We start from the raw sequence: 15230 nt of genomic DNA on the forward strand, positions 1-15230 counted from the left end.
CTTAAAAAGGCCACACCAAGCTACTACTGTGGAATATGAGGTGGTGGAGTACTGTTGGCGTAGGTTTTTGCAGAGAACTAAGACCAAAAGGCCATGTTCCCCGGACTTTCCGATAGATTATTTGTCTATCCTTACACATGGGAACATTTGGCAGGAGCTACCACAACTCAAAGAGGCAGGGATAGCCATAGTAGGGGATTTATTCTGAGATGACACATTGCTGCCATACTCAGATTTACGCATGGAATTTGACTTTCCCCCTCACCTTTTTCTTGTTCATGCAGCACTGACAGCAGCAATAAGGAAACACTGGAGGGCAGGCTGATCGGAACCCCCTATTCACCATGGGAGCACATGTATTGCAGTGGCGGCTGACACATTCACAGCAATTACATGCGTCTATCACAAGATACGAATGGCCATCCTGCAGCCATTAACTATCCCCAGACAGAAATGGGAAACAGATATAGGTAGGCCATTTGAGGATAATAGATGGGACATTTTACTGGAACGAATACCTAAAGTATCCAGAAATGCAGGGTTTAAACTATTACATTTAACTTATTACACAGAGCTTACCTAATACCGAGCAAGATAAATAGAATTTTCCACCTGATGGAGGCCAAGTGGGGCAGACTTTATTCATATGTTGTGGTCCTACCCAATGCTCACCTCATACTGGCTGGAGATCATGGACACCCTCTTGGAAATAGTTGAGAGAGGTATCCCCAGAGACCCTTCCTACTGCCTGTTGAGTGACTTTACCCACACATCAAAGACAAAAGTGACAAGAAAATTTGTACATATGGGCCTCATACTGGCCAAGAGAGAGATAACCTGTAATTGGAAGTCGGCGAGAGTGCCAAAAACAACCCTATGGGAGAGGGAACTATTGAAATGGACAGATTATGAGGGCTAAGCCCTAATATTTGACTCCCGCCGTGATTGCCATCCCCTAGATGGGGCCAGGATGGAAGGCTGATAGAGGAACTTAAAAAAAAATTCAACGCAGCGCCTGCCTTGCGATGAAAAATTTGACACATCGCCTACCGGATCGACGCAGCCCCCATGCCTTCTTCCAATGCATCTAGGATTTTCCCCGCATCATCCCTGGGCACCCAAGTATCCCTGCATCGCGCCGAAAAATGAAGCAAGCCCCTTGTAGCGTGGAAAGATACGACGCATCGTCTATGTCACACCTAAAAATCCAACGCACACCTTACTTTTCCACACATCTCCTCCTCTGCATTTTCTGTGCATTGTTATTTTTGACGCATACCAGGTACTGTGTGTAACAAAGAGACAACTGTCTATTTCAAAGGATTAAGACTATTTCAAATCTTGCAAAAGTGATATTTCAACTTGTGCTTATTGGATCTTTGCCGTTTTGATCTTATCTTATTCAGATAAATATCAATTATTTTTCTAATCCTGTGTGGTGTATTTTTGTGGTATTTTCACTGTGTTACTGTATGATTTATTGCACGACTACTTTACACATTGCCTTCTAAATTAAGTCTGACTTCTCAGTGTCAAGCTACCAGAGGGTGGGCACAGGATAATTTGAATTGTGTGTGACTTACTCTGACTAGGATTGTGGTCCCTACTTTGACAAGGGTGTATACCTCTGCCAACTAGAGACCCCATTTCTAATACATACTTTTCGGCTGGCCATCCCGGAACCCTACAAACCCCTAACTATCTCTTACTGCTACCCTTCCCTTCTATGATGTAAAGACCAATGAGCTCAACTCAGATTCAAAAGCAATGATCTGGTTCGCATGTTAGAGTCAAGTATGTCACCTTATTCCTTGTCTTTCCTTCTCCTCCCAGTGCACACACTGGTAGCTCACTGAAGGCTGAAGAAGGCGCTGACAGGCGAGAGGCCTCTGCTTGTGAACGGACCTGTGTAGAGCACGGACAGCTCCCATATGGTCTAGTGGTTAGGGTTCCTGGTCTTCACCCAGGTGGGCTGGGTGGGACTCCCTGCATGGGAACTTCAGTTTTTTTTACTAATGGGGCATTTTAAACTTTTTCTTTTTGCTACAAGCTTAAATGCACCTAAAGTCTTAATAAATGTCACTTGCTTCGTCTTCTGCTTCAATCTAATGCCCTTTGAGGTTTACAATGACCCCACAGATCCTGCCCCCACAACCACCCCCATCCACCCCCCTTAGCCCTTGCTGCTCAGATGTTGTAGTATTAATCACCTGGCGGAACAAACCCACAAGTTAATACTATGAAGAGTTATTCCTTGTTTGTCTTTAACACCCCTGAGAGGGGGATTGTGTTGCCCAGCTTGCGTTGGTTGGCACAATTTTGAGTTCACACAAAAGTGACATATCCATGGTTCTGGAGTCGGTGTCATGCACTCATTGCCAGATCTCATACATGCCGCTCTGGCACAAAGAGGCGGGACATGCAGCTCTCATCAGCTCGCTTCATGGGCCTCTCCTATGGCCGGGTACTGGGCACCAGTGGCATAGGGAGACCCTCACTCTCGCAGCTTAAGTGGGGGTCTGCCACTGGGCAGGATAAGCTGCAGAGCTGGGACACATAAACAATAATGACTTGGTTATGGGCCTCTTACATCTCCAGGTTTGCAGAGAAAATGCTAATACATAATAATAATGCTAGGAAATACCAGGAGAGAAGGTTGAAGGCTTTCAGCTGGAATATACAGGCAAAGAAACACAGAAAGCAGAGACGTTTTAAGTGAGGGCTAAGGTGTGCGCGGGCTCAAGAACCAGTCTTTTAGGAGGGTCCCTGATCTGGTTCTGCTCGCCACACAGTCCTGGCCTGATCACCTTGAATGATTCTTAATCACAGATGGTTTTAAATACCGCTTTCCTTTAATTTATTTTTAGTAGGAATGATGTGTGGGAGTCTAAAATTGACATTTTGCAGAGAAATGTTATTTCAACATGTAACATCTATAAGAAAAAGTTCAATTTAGATCAGAAGAGGACATCACATATGGGAAATTGCAGTGGGTCGCAGAGATCATTTGCTGTAATATTAGTGAGCTGCTGCGGTAGTGCAGTATTGAAAACACACATCACTATCCCTGAATATCAGGTAGAGACACATTCAGAATTTAGACCAGTGTGCCTGTCAGTGTGTCAGGGCCCTAGCCAAACAGGGCATGAAAAAACTGAAATTGGATCATAAATGTAATCATAAAGTTTGGCCCAGGGCCCCCAACATCCTTATGATGTCCTTGACATAAAGAAAAAGAAATAGGGGAAAACGCAGAAAGAGGAAAATATAAGACAACACTGAGCATACGAGAGAAAGATATGAAAGAAAAGAAAGGATCAGAGAAAAAAGAGGGGTAGACAAAACGAGAATGGAAGGGTGTCAGGAGAGAAGGAAAAGTGAAAGGAATGATGGAAGAGAGGTGAAAGAGAGGATGAAAGAGTGCAAGATTGACTGCTGAAAGCTTGAACGGATGGAAGGATAGAAAAAAGGGAAAAGAATGGATGGATGGTTAAAGGAAAGATGGCAATATGAACGTATTGAAGGGTGAAGAGATGGATTGGTGATTAGTGAATGGATGGATGCGGCAAAGGGTGGGTAGATGGGAAGGGGAAGGCAGATGGACGGATGGATGAGTGGATGGGAGGGTAGAAGGATGAATAGCCGTAAGGAGGGTGCTAGGAACTACTCTAGGGAGGGTGGCATTTGTTTGCTTTGCATGCATGGTCTGATTACAAGTATCTTTCAAGTGTGAGTTTTTTTAGGTCGAGCATTCAAGACCTCTGGTATATACTTTAGTATATACTTCTATACTTCTTTGAGGGGTCTCTGCTTTTTCTCTGGTTTGTTTCAGTGTCCTTAAAAAATCCTTGCTTGCTAGTGGTCAATCCTTGCTCTTTGTCCCACCTTTTACACATTTGTACACTCCCCTGGAGCATGGCCCTAGTACTTGTACCCTTCCACTTGTGCCTATGTACCATGTGCGCAGGGATTACTTTTTTCTTAGGCTAATAGCATTTGACCAGAGCGCTGGATGTTTCAGTGGCTCCAGTCTGTTTCTGTTAACAGGGCTGTAGTCTATTACTTTTTTTTCATTGTAGTCATGTGTGACTTTGTTTATTCCATTCCTTACTCTCCCTCGCACATTTTCTGTCCTTGCATTACAAATGCTTGTTCCTTTAGTCTGTCTCTGCGAGCTCACGGGGCACTTTGACCTGGTCGCTTATGTCAAATGTTTTACTTTTTATTTTCAGTTTGTGTGGTAAGAAAAGGATAATAGCTCTAACTCGAGCAAACGCAAGACCCATTGCAGTTCAAATGCTTGTTTTTCTTTGTTGCCTGCTCGTGTTCATTGAACCTTCAGTTTATATTTGCTTCGCTTCAAACAAGGCTGTAGATCAGGCTGTCACATTTTCTCTTCGTGGAGCCAGAGTGTGCCTGCATGCAGTCCCTGGTGATCCCTGGACGCTTGTTTATTACGTGCTACAGAAGAGTGTAGTACAGTAAATAGACGCCCATCATTGGCATGTTTAAATAGCATACGTTCTTACATACACAGAGAGCTTGAGTCAAAAACACTTTAAAATGTCTCTTTACCCCTAGCCATCTAGTGAATGACACTCAAGTACACTTTTGTTTGTAGCTGAACCTGAAGCTCCGTTTGACCACTCCCAGCTGGGCACACTACCCCAAGGGCGAGATATTTGCTTCGGCAAAGGGATGGGGGATGGATAACGTGGGTAGGCAAGTACAGAGTTGGATAACAGAATAATTTTAAATAGCTCTGTAAAGCACCCACCTGGCCGCCTTATAGTGCTTTCTTCCCTTTCTGTCGGATCAAGAGAAAATCAACAGACTTGGAGAAGAAACAGGGACGGGATAAAGAAACAGGGATGGGGTAAGTAAAACCAGTTCAACCCACATGCAAACCTGCTTCAGAATATTTACATCTAACTCCAAGCACTGGACTTGGTGTTCACTAGTTCTAGTTTCAATTTGTAATTTCCCTTGGCACACAGTGTGATCTTGGACAAGTTCCTATAATGCAGCTTCTCGTGGCAAGGTTAACAGTCACTCTACAGTTAGAAAACACCGTGCAGACTGTGGTGTTTCTGTCAAGTCCGCAGAGGAAGACTACTTCATATCAACCTGGTGGGTAGCCCCCACACCATGCTTGCATTGTCCAGCAGGTCGTGACTTGTGTTATTGTATGTCCTTTCTATACTGTTAGAAGCATGGCCTTAAAAATCCCAGCATGCAAAGAGTGGTTGGCTAAAGCTAGGCCTGACTGAAGATCAGACACAGGTTACTTGGCAGCCACGTCATAGAAAAATAATAATAATCTGATCAATTAACCATGGAATAGGCAGGTAATTGCAATGATCAGATACAGCATTTGTGTTGTTGCAAAATAACTGTGTTAGGATTTTGCAGATTTATTTTCGTGTGGTTATGAGTGAGAGACTGTGATGGAGGTGAGGGTGTTCAAAAAACAGGTTTCTAAAATCCACTTCTTAATGTCAGTTCCTGCCAAATCCTGCTTCTCCAAACCAATCAAAAGATAACTGGCTTTGTAGGTGCAGCGCAATCCTGATTTGGGAAGAGATTAATGGAATGAGATACACAAGGAACACTGTAACTCAGAATTGAAGGACTAGCTGATTATGAATTAGGACACGGTGCCCCTGTGAAAACCTACAGTGCTGAAGTTTTAGCAGTATTTGCTCTCAAGATAATCAACTCGAGGTTTATTGACCTAAGGGCCTTGTTTGACAAAATATTCCAGTAGGCCTACTAGCCCTTTAGTTAAATGCAGGGCCACTGGAGTTATGTGGCAGAAAGGACCAAAATATATGGCAGGATTGACCAATTCATATGGCAAAAAATATCTGGTTATGCATTTACAATGCCAATAGCTCCTACTCAAGTAAATGCGAGACCCATTGCATTGCAAATGCTTGTTTTATTTTCTGGCTACTCCCTAGTTGCCACGTGGTTTCCTTTCCGCCAGTGAAACATTGAAAGCAGATGGGGTGTGCGCGTGTGTGTAGTTTACTGAGGATTGCGATTGGTGAAAACAAAGTAAAATACATCCTTCATGAGTGCAGACACACTGGTCTCCGTGCACCATGTCTTAGTTTCACCAGTAAACGGGTGCCCGGTACAGAGACACTGTCCAGCTCACCTCTGCAGCACTCAGTGACTGAGTTCACACCTTTAATAACGTGATGGCGACGCTCTAGGTAGAGTTATCTATGTAGAGTTGTGTGGTGACTGTTTCCGTCCTCTTCCCAATTTTTGAATAAAGGAAGCAGGTATCTTCTTAAAGTGGAGCTTCGCCCTGTCGGAGGCCTTGGACTTCTTGTGAAAGTATAGAAAAATAAAAATAACATAGAAAACGATACACCGAACACTAGGTGGGGAGAGTACATATATGACTGTGCACGCTCACCCACAGAACTGGCTCGTTGGTCTAGGGGTATGATTCTCGCTTAGGGTGCGAGAGGTCCCGGGTTCAAATCCCGGACGAGCCCTCTTTTATATAAACCTAAAATATTTACAGAACTTTTCTACGACAACGACTACAAAAGGTGAAAATTAAACAGTATAAAAAACAGACTGTTAATATGGCAAATTAACCTTTTTATTGAATAAAAAAAAAAAAATGATAAGGAGGGCTCGTCCGGGATTTGAACCCGGGACCTCTCGCACCCAAAGCGAGAATCATACCCCTAGACCAACGAGCCGCTTGAGAGACACATCACACAGCGGCTCTTCTGTGGGTGTCCCGCGATCCCCGACCCGCGCACGTGAGGTCCCTGTGAACCCCTCTCTCTGAGGGCGCGAGGACACAACTGTAAGAGCGCGAGGAGCATTGATGGGCAGAGGAGGAACTGCGGAAAGCGCCGGTTTCATGCAGTGGGCGGGACCTGTCCCCTTGGTTACTTCACCATGACGTCATAAGAAGGACGGCTTGCGTGGGGGTGCGCGAGGCGTGGAGTGGGAAATGCGCGCTGGATCCGGGGACCCCGGGAGTGGGCGGGGCTCGGCCGCTTAAAGGGACGACTGAAGGGCGATGCAGTGCTGCAGTGTGTCACCCTGTGCAGTGCTCCTGTGTCACCGTGCACACTGACACGGTGACGGTCACTCCGTGTAGAGCTGCACTGGCATCTCTAGTTTGCAGTAACGAAGGTGACTGTGCAGTGCTGCAGTGAGTGTCACCTTGTGCAGTGCTGCTGTGTCACCATGTACATAGCCACAGTGAGGGTCACTCCCTGCTGACCTACAGTGTGCCACCACGTAGAGTTCTGCAGTGAGTGTCACCCTGTGCAGCGCTCCCGTCTCACCATGTACATTTCCACAGTGAGGGTCACTGTGCAGTGCACCTGTGTCACCACGTAGAGTTGTGCAGTGCTGCAGTGAGTGTCGGGTAATGCAGTGCTCCTGTGTCACCATGTACATTGCCACAGTGAGGGTCACTGTGCAGTGCTGCTGTGTCACCACGTTCAGTCCTGCAGTGCTGCAGTGAGTGTCGGGTAATGCAGTGCTCCTGTGTCACCATGTACATTGGCACAGTGAGGGTCACTCTGTGCAGCTCTACAGTGTTTCACCACGTAGAGTTCGGCAGTGCTCCTGTGTCACCGTGCACACTGCCACAGTGAGGGTCACTGTGCAGTGCTGCTGTGAGTGTCAGGTAATGCAGTGCTCCTGTGTCACCACGTAGAGTTGTGCAGTGAGGGTCACTGTGCAGTGCTGCAGTGTCACCACGTAGAGTTGTGCAGTGAGGGTGAATGTGCAGCGCTGCTGTAAGGGTCAGACTGCAGTGAACGGACCCGGTGCAGTGCTGCAGTGCTGCTCGGTGTGTGATGTGCAGTGCTGTGTGTTTTCATATTGAGGTGTTCTTCTCTCATCTCCCTAAATATCCCGAGGCTGTCCATGTTGTAAAGAGCGATGAGCACAACTCGGGTTAAAAACACAATGAACTATTTCCTTGTTGGACTGAAGTTTCTCTTATTTCTTTCCTCCTCTTCCCACTGCAGGCACTGGTAGCGCACTGCAGGCTGGAGGAGGCCTCTATGAATACCGAGACCCGGGCTGGCGTACCATGGCCTCCCATATGGTCTAGCGGTTAGGATTCCTGGTTTTCACCCAGGCGGCCCGGGTTCGACTCCCGGTATGGGAAGATGATAATTTTTTTTTTTAACTGCTCAGAAATTTTAAATAAATATCACATACTTCATCTTCCTCTTCCATCTAATACTCTTTGAGATTTACACCCCCACGGCTCCTGTTCCCTCCCCAGCCCTCGCTGCACAGCTGCTGAAGTACTAATGAGCTGGAGGAACAAACCCGCACATTAATACTATGAAGAGTAATTCCTTCTTTGCCGTTTATTGCACAAGATGATGTACAAATTATAGAAATAGATCGGGGCATAAAAATAAATGCATTTACTGTGGTCTCGCCAAGGAAAATGCTCTTTTCATTTCCTTTTCTGCGCGGAATATAAAAGGTGCAGTTTCAGCTTCTGTATTAAGACATTATCCAGGTTGTTTCCATGAGTTTAAGACTTTATGTCAGCTGTTAGACTGCAGCTGTTGTTTGCAGTGTCCACATTTTGCAACCAGTGTGCTTTGTACCCTCACTGCTGCTCTCTCAGAGAGGGTAGGCTGAACGCTACCTGTAGCATCAGACACCAGAGATGCCTCCTGTACCTGGAATAAAACTCTGCTTGTTTGTAAGAAATGCAGGGGTGAAGATCTGCTGCATTCACAGTGACCCACTGACTCTTTTACCAAGGTTCCCAGCCGTGCAAAGACCCTTAAAGCTAGTTAAGGGGCAGAGCTAAAATGGTATTTTACACCCCTTTCCTCCGTTTATAAATCTGTTTCCTTTTTAAGGACTTAATTGCAACATTCTCCTCTTTAGTTGTGTAGTGTGTGCGCTTTGTAATGTTTGAAATGCACTAAAAACCAATAGTGAGACACACCACCATATCCTTGAATGAGTAAAGAAGGACAGGGAGTGATGTGTCAACTGAGTCCATGGTGTAATGGTTAGCACTCTGGACTAATCCAGTGATCTTAGGTGAAATCTTGGTGTGACTTATGATTTTGTTTTTATTATTTACCTAATTGCTTTAAATTATTCTAGGACTTGAGTGGAAAAGCTATTTGTATCTCTGACTTAACCTCGTCTCTTCCTGTTTCATTCTCCTCGTGGTCCAAGCCCGTAGCCACAATGAAGGGAAGGGGGCGCAGCGGATCCAGCCAGTATATATTTTTGTATGTTCCCCCAAATCACACCCTCAGTATTGCTGTTATTGTTATGCTCTTAAACACTGTGTTCAGGGTAGAGGCTGCTGTAGCATCTTCCCCAGCCTAGGGACATGCAGAAGTATTACACCACACGGGAGTTGCGGTCAAGCATGACTTTATTCCTCAGCATACACTCACACACTGCGCATTACATCATACTTTCTGTTAACCACTCCCTAACACCCCCCCACACACATTATGTACTTCCCGTTCTGAGTCCGCCCAAGAATTCTAGTGTGCAGAACATCAATATGCTACATCTCCCCTTTGTTAACTAAAAGGTTGCAGACATCACCAAATCACATTTCCTCAATTAGTCGGCGAGGTGCTCTCACTTGTCTACCGACTCAGGTGATCCGAGATGATAGAGGTCCATCCTGATTGGGCAACAGCAACATAGGCTCAGGCGCTTGAGGCGGACCTATTGGCAGGATCATTCTCGGTGCGGTTTCAGGACTCACCATGTGTTGCAGTAGGTGTTTAAAATGTAGTGTGTCTCGTGATGGATTGTCCAGGACAATGTGCTGTTACCATATGTCCTTTGACAACACGACCTGTAATGCAGCAGTGGCAGAAGGAGTGGCCGTTTTCCTTTTGTGTTTTTACCCAATACCTAGTCTCCTTTGTAGAAAACTGTCTCTTGCACATGGCAACGCTGATCTGCATATGTTTTCACTTTTCTTTTCTGAGCCGTGTCGGTGTCTCCAATCTTGTCAGTATTCATCGATTCATCCATGGTCCATTGAGGTGGATTTCTTCTGATAGTTTTCCCAAACAGCAAGGTGGCTGGACTCTCACCAGTTGTGGAGTGAGGAGTTGATTGATATGCCCGGGGGGCCTAAAACATGGTTTAGTTCAGATTGATTCCCTCTATGGACGCTTGTTGAATGACCCTCTTGAGGGAGCCCATAAATTGTTCAACTACACCATTCGCATGGGGTAAAGATGGGTGTACCCTTTTGGTGTTTGACGTTGAGTCGGAAGAGAAATTCTTTGAGCTATTTGCTGTTAAGGGACGGGCCGTTGTCAGATTTGAGGATTTCGGTGATGCCGCACGTTCCAAAGATGTCATCAACCTGTTCTATGACGTTGTCATGGGTTGTCGAAGATAGGTCTTCTACCAAAGGAAAATGTGAATATTGGTCTATGACTACTGTGAGCGCGTCTGGCATTATTTGGTCTTTGATAATTTATTATAAGGGGACACGTTAGAGGTTCAGTGGACCTTTTGACTCCGCTGAGAGTGATCCACCATGGACACAAATTTTACTCATGACCTAACCAACAACATTGCAACTTGTTTATCAAATCATTATCAGAAACTTTGAGTCAGTAAAGTTAACACACCATGGCCTGTGTGGCCATGAATAACCACACCTTTTGGTAAAGTTAGAAAGTTTATATCCCTAGATTAACAATGCTAATATCACGTAAAGTGATCTTAGAACCAAATGATAAACATACAAATAACACAGTGTGGTATTCTGTTTGTTGGGGAAACATTTATGTATGCAAAATGTATTTCAAGGTTTATGTTATTATACCTTGTCTCTTTACTCTTTGTTTATGTTTGTTATGTGAAATGGTATCTACCTGCTCTCCCTGCTCTTAGAACGGTACTGCCTAGAATGTTGTATTGGAGGCAGTTGAAGAAGGAGCAGAGCAGGAGTGGCTGGAGTTTTTATTCTTCCAGACTTGAGTAAATAAGCAAGTATTTTTACTCTTTGAATTGGCATTTTTCTTCTGGATTTACTTCATTTTTGGCGACGAGGGTGGGATACGTCCTTTAAAACTCCAGCGCAAACTGAATAGTTAGACAAAAGTTCATTTGGAAAACATTTAACTAGGGCTCTAACAAAATAGCGGTTGGTACCTAAAAAAAAGAATAAAAAATCCATGACAAAGACAATTGCATTCTGTTATACCTCTCCTGAATGGATCAGCGAGCTGTGATTTCTTCGTCAGTTGGACATCCGTTCCGTCAGCGTTGGCAGGGGAAAGTGAAGGGGATTGGCTCAGCCACGGTTGGGCTCTAAGTTAACTGAACCAACTTAGAAAGGGCATCAAGCTAAGGAAACAGCATCAATAGCATTAACAAATTAGTCAATGAGGCTAAAGCTAGGAAGAAAGGACACTTGGAACTGAGTTGCTCCTGGTAAGTGCAGTCAGGCTAAATTAAAAGACCACACAGGCAGTTTCCGGAGCCGTCATTGGTCAGAGTATCGGGTGTTCACAGTAGAGCCAATAAACATTAATTCTTAAATCTATGATATAGTTAGACTGTCTTTAACACGTCGAAGATTAGCTCCTTTTCTCCTGCTCCCATCACCAGTTTCGTCAGGTAACTTTTGTTGCAAAACATAACTCCAGTCAGTGAAGCCATTGTCACGTACTGGGAACTTCAGCTTCTCACGCACCAAAGAAACAAATGTGTCCGTAGGTAGTACATCACGTTACAGCAGACAGTTCTCACATGAAAGTTTAAGATATTAACTAGTTTAATATTGCAACATTACAAATCTATTTGGTCAGCTCTGTGTGAACAATAAATACGTGATTTTTAATTCTAAACAGTTAATGTCATTTCTTTATTTCTGTCGTACATGTTATGATTGCCACCTAGGTTGGCTACATTTTCCAAATTTCCCTCATTATGAGTTTGGTGGGTGGCGGAGGCGGCTCAAACAGCCGAGACACAACCTGTGCGGTCCAAACACCGCTGGCCCTATTTGGAGTTCACCGCAGGGCCGGTGGGCGGTAACAGCCTTTTTGTCTGCCCACTGGCCCTGCGGTGAACAGGGCTTTAACACTGCAGCCGGCTCGTAATCAAGCCGGCGGCAATGTGGCGGTGCGGCGGGTGCCGCAGCACCCGTCACGCATTCCACTGCCCATAATTCGGGCAATGGAATGCGCGACAGTGCTGTGCATGGGGGCCCCTGCACTGCCCATGCAAAGTGCAGGGGCAGTGCAGGGGCCCCCAGGGGGCCCCCAACTCCCTCATTCCGCCAGCCTTTCCATGGCGGTGGAACCCCCATGTAAATGGTGGCGGTATGCGGACTCGTAATCTAGAGGGCAGCGATGCTTGCAGCGCTGCCCTGGCAGATTACAACCGCTGGGACTGCCAAGCTGCTGGCTGGTGGCAACCTGGCGGTGTCTGCGGTCTGACTGTGGCGGCTCCGTCACGGTCATAATGCGGTGGTCCAACCCCCACTGTGAGTCTGGCGTTCTCAAGACTGCCAGACTCATAATTAGGGCCTCAATCTCTCTAAATTAGCATAATTCATGTCAATGCTTAGTTACTAATCAATGCAGATTGGTTGTTAATACATTTAGCTTTCACACTGCCCTGAGATGGTGTCCATTTCCTCGTGGGCAAAAAATCAACTGCAACTCTCTCCAAGGCATGGACAGGCAGACCAGACAGTGTCATTGGGTGTTGCGTCACCTTAGGGGACAAACAATGTCAAATGTGTCCTGCCTTCAGCTCCTTCTAGTCTCGCTCATCTAGCTGATGGAACCACACTCGGTCTCTTAATGGTCTTTGGTGGCTACAACACCACGGTGTGCTTCATGGGCCAGCTCGATGTCCTGCTGTCTTAGGCTTCCATGTATGACAATTCTGGAGCTCATAATATTATGCCTTCTTGGGTGACTGTTAACTCATCCTGTATATTTTTGAACTTTTGGAATTCAATATCATCTGCAAGGGGCCAGGTACTTCTCCTCCATGATTGCGTGGCAATCAGTTCTTTGATTATGTTCATGACTTTATCCTGATTGGTGGCAGCAATGATTTGTTTCACAGACAGAGTCACTGGCGTGCTGGAATTCACAATAAATTTGAGATATGCTTAAGCTGTCTTTAATGTCGAACTGTGATGATGCAGGGGCACTCGTGAAAATTAATCTGCTGGGCTTTGATCCTTCCCCAGTTTTTGCACAATCTCATAATCGTATTCTTGTAGTCTTAACCCCTTCCTCTTGATGCGAGAAGGCATTTTAGCCTTCAGGTTTCCAAAAATTGTAAGCAACAGTGAACCGTTTTCCATAGAGGAATACATGAAAATGTTTGGAGACCCACATCACAGCCAGATTGTCTTTCTCCGGCTGAGAGTAAGCACTTCTAACAGGCAACGACTTCCATAATCCACGATGTGTCTCTCAGCATTGGGATGGCCATTGTGTTGAGCAAGGATTGCCCATAGCCCTACAGGGCTTGCATCAACTGTTATTTCAGTACGTAACTTGGGTTAAAGTAGGCCATTTCTGTTGCATTCTCAATCGCATATTTAATGTCTTTGAAACTCTGGTCGCATTTGGAGACCACTGGAATAGTACATTTCACTTTGCCAAGTCTCTCAGTGGGGCGCTCACTGTATCAAAATTGCTAATGTATCTTGAGCAATAACTGGCCATGCCTAGAAAGGATCGCAGCATGGTAACTTCTTGGTGGGGAAGGAGGCAGGTGGATGATAGTGCTTTCACCTTTTCTGGGTCTGGAGTCATTCCCTCATCAGAGAATACGTGCTCAAAAACCTGTCTGGTTTTGTGAAACTCACCCTGTGCGGCATTCAGAGTGAGACCTGCACCAGCAAGTAGCTGGCACACTTGGGTAAGCATTTTGTTGTGTTCATTTGTGTTCTCACAAAACCAATATGTCATCCCTGTAATTGAAAGCATGTGTAACAGGTTGGATCACTCACCAAATAACATCTTGAAATATGTCAGAAGCTGAAGATTCTCCAAAACTCTGGCCCTAATTAGGACTTCGGCAGATGTGAAAGACCGCCCTCCGAAGTCCCGCCGTCAGGCTACTGCCAGTGCGCTCCCCTTCCAGCGGCCCCTACTACGAGTTTCCTGCTTGATCTGTGGGCAGAAACAGAGTTTCCGCCCGCAGGCCCAGTGGGAAACAACCCACAATGTTGACGCTGGCTCATAATTGAGCCGGTGGCAATGTTGCGGTGCGTATGGTGTTGGCCATGGGGGCCCCTGCACTGCCCATGCCCCCCGCACCCTGTCTCTGCCAGCCTTTATATGGTGGTGCTACTGGCATGTAAAAGCTGGCGGAGAGGGGGGTCGTAATCCCCAGGGCAGCACTTCTCGCTCCTGTGGAGAAATGGCAGTGCTGGCGGTCCGACAGTGGCACAACTGCCATGGGTGTAATTTTGGATTTCAGACCACCACATTGGTAATGAGGGGCTCAGTCTCTTATATCTGAACAAACCAACATGAGTTGAAAAGGTAGTAATGTACCTGCAGTTCTCCTCCAGTTTTTGATGGTATCCTTTATTCAGGTGTAGGCGGGAAAACACTTTGGCTCCATTCAAATGCATGATCATGTACGCTTTGTGCTGACCAGGGTGTCTCTCCCCCTGAACGGCTTTGTTCACTTGGCGCATATCAACACAAATGTGCACCGTTCTGCTTATGTCCTTTTTTTTTGTACTACTACTATCAGTGAAACCCATGGATGGTGGGCTGTGGAGCGTTTGATGCTGTGTTGTTTGAAGAGGACTTCCAGCTCTTTCTCTACATGAAAAGCAACTCTGTGGCAAGCAAGCAAGGCAAATGTCTTCATTGTATTGTAATACTGTATTGTAATAGTATTTATATAGCGCTTAATACCCCTGACGAGGTGTCAAAGCACTTTTCGGCGAGTAGCACGCTACTCCGGAACCCAAAAGGAATTAGTGGTGGATTAGTATAGGGAAATATGAGTATAGTTTTAGTATTATAATGAGTTAATTTGAGCCGCGGATATGTGAGTTTGTTAGTTGAATTGACTGGAGTAATGGAAGGGTGGAGGAGGGAAGAATCCAGAAGTGTTAATTGGGAGTTTATGGTAATAGGATTTAGGCTTGGGATGAGTAAAGGGGGGATGGAGGAAGGAAGAGTATGTGGAAAGGGTAAGGGAGATCATAGTAGCAGGGTGAG

At 45.6% G+C, this 15230-nt stretch overlaps 3 non-coding genes across 3 annotated transcripts; 2 read left to right on the forward strand and 1 right to left on the reverse strand.

The window, feature by feature from the left end:
* The first annotated feature begins 6440 nt into the window (after positions 1-6440).
* On the forward strand, positions 6441-6512 carry TRNAP-AGG (transfer RNA proline (anticodon AGG)). Its single transcript has one exon. It is a non-coding gene; the product is annotated as a tRNA-Pro (tRNA).
* Positions 6513-6653: 141 nt separating this feature from the next.
* TRNAP-UGG (transfer RNA proline (anticodon UGG)) lies at positions 6654-6725 on the reverse strand. Its single transcript has one exon. It is a non-coding gene; the product is annotated as a tRNA-Pro (tRNA).
* Positions 6726-8089: 1364 nt separating this feature from the next.
* On the forward strand, positions 8090-8161 carry TRNAE-UUC (transfer RNA glutamic acid (anticodon UUC)). The gene has a single exon. It is a non-coding gene; the product is annotated as a tRNA-Glu (tRNA).
* Positions 8162-15230: the final 7069 nt, after the last annotated feature.

The sequence above is a fragment of the Pleurodeles waltl genome, unplaced genomic scaffold (assembly GCF_031143425.1).
Source record: "Pleurodeles waltl isolate 20211129_DDA unplaced genomic scaffold, aPleWal1.hap1.20221129 scaffold_39, whole genome shotgun sequence".
Taxonomy (NCBI): domain Eukaryota; kingdom Metazoa; phylum Chordata; class Amphibia; order Caudata; family Salamandridae; genus Pleurodeles; species Pleurodeles waltl.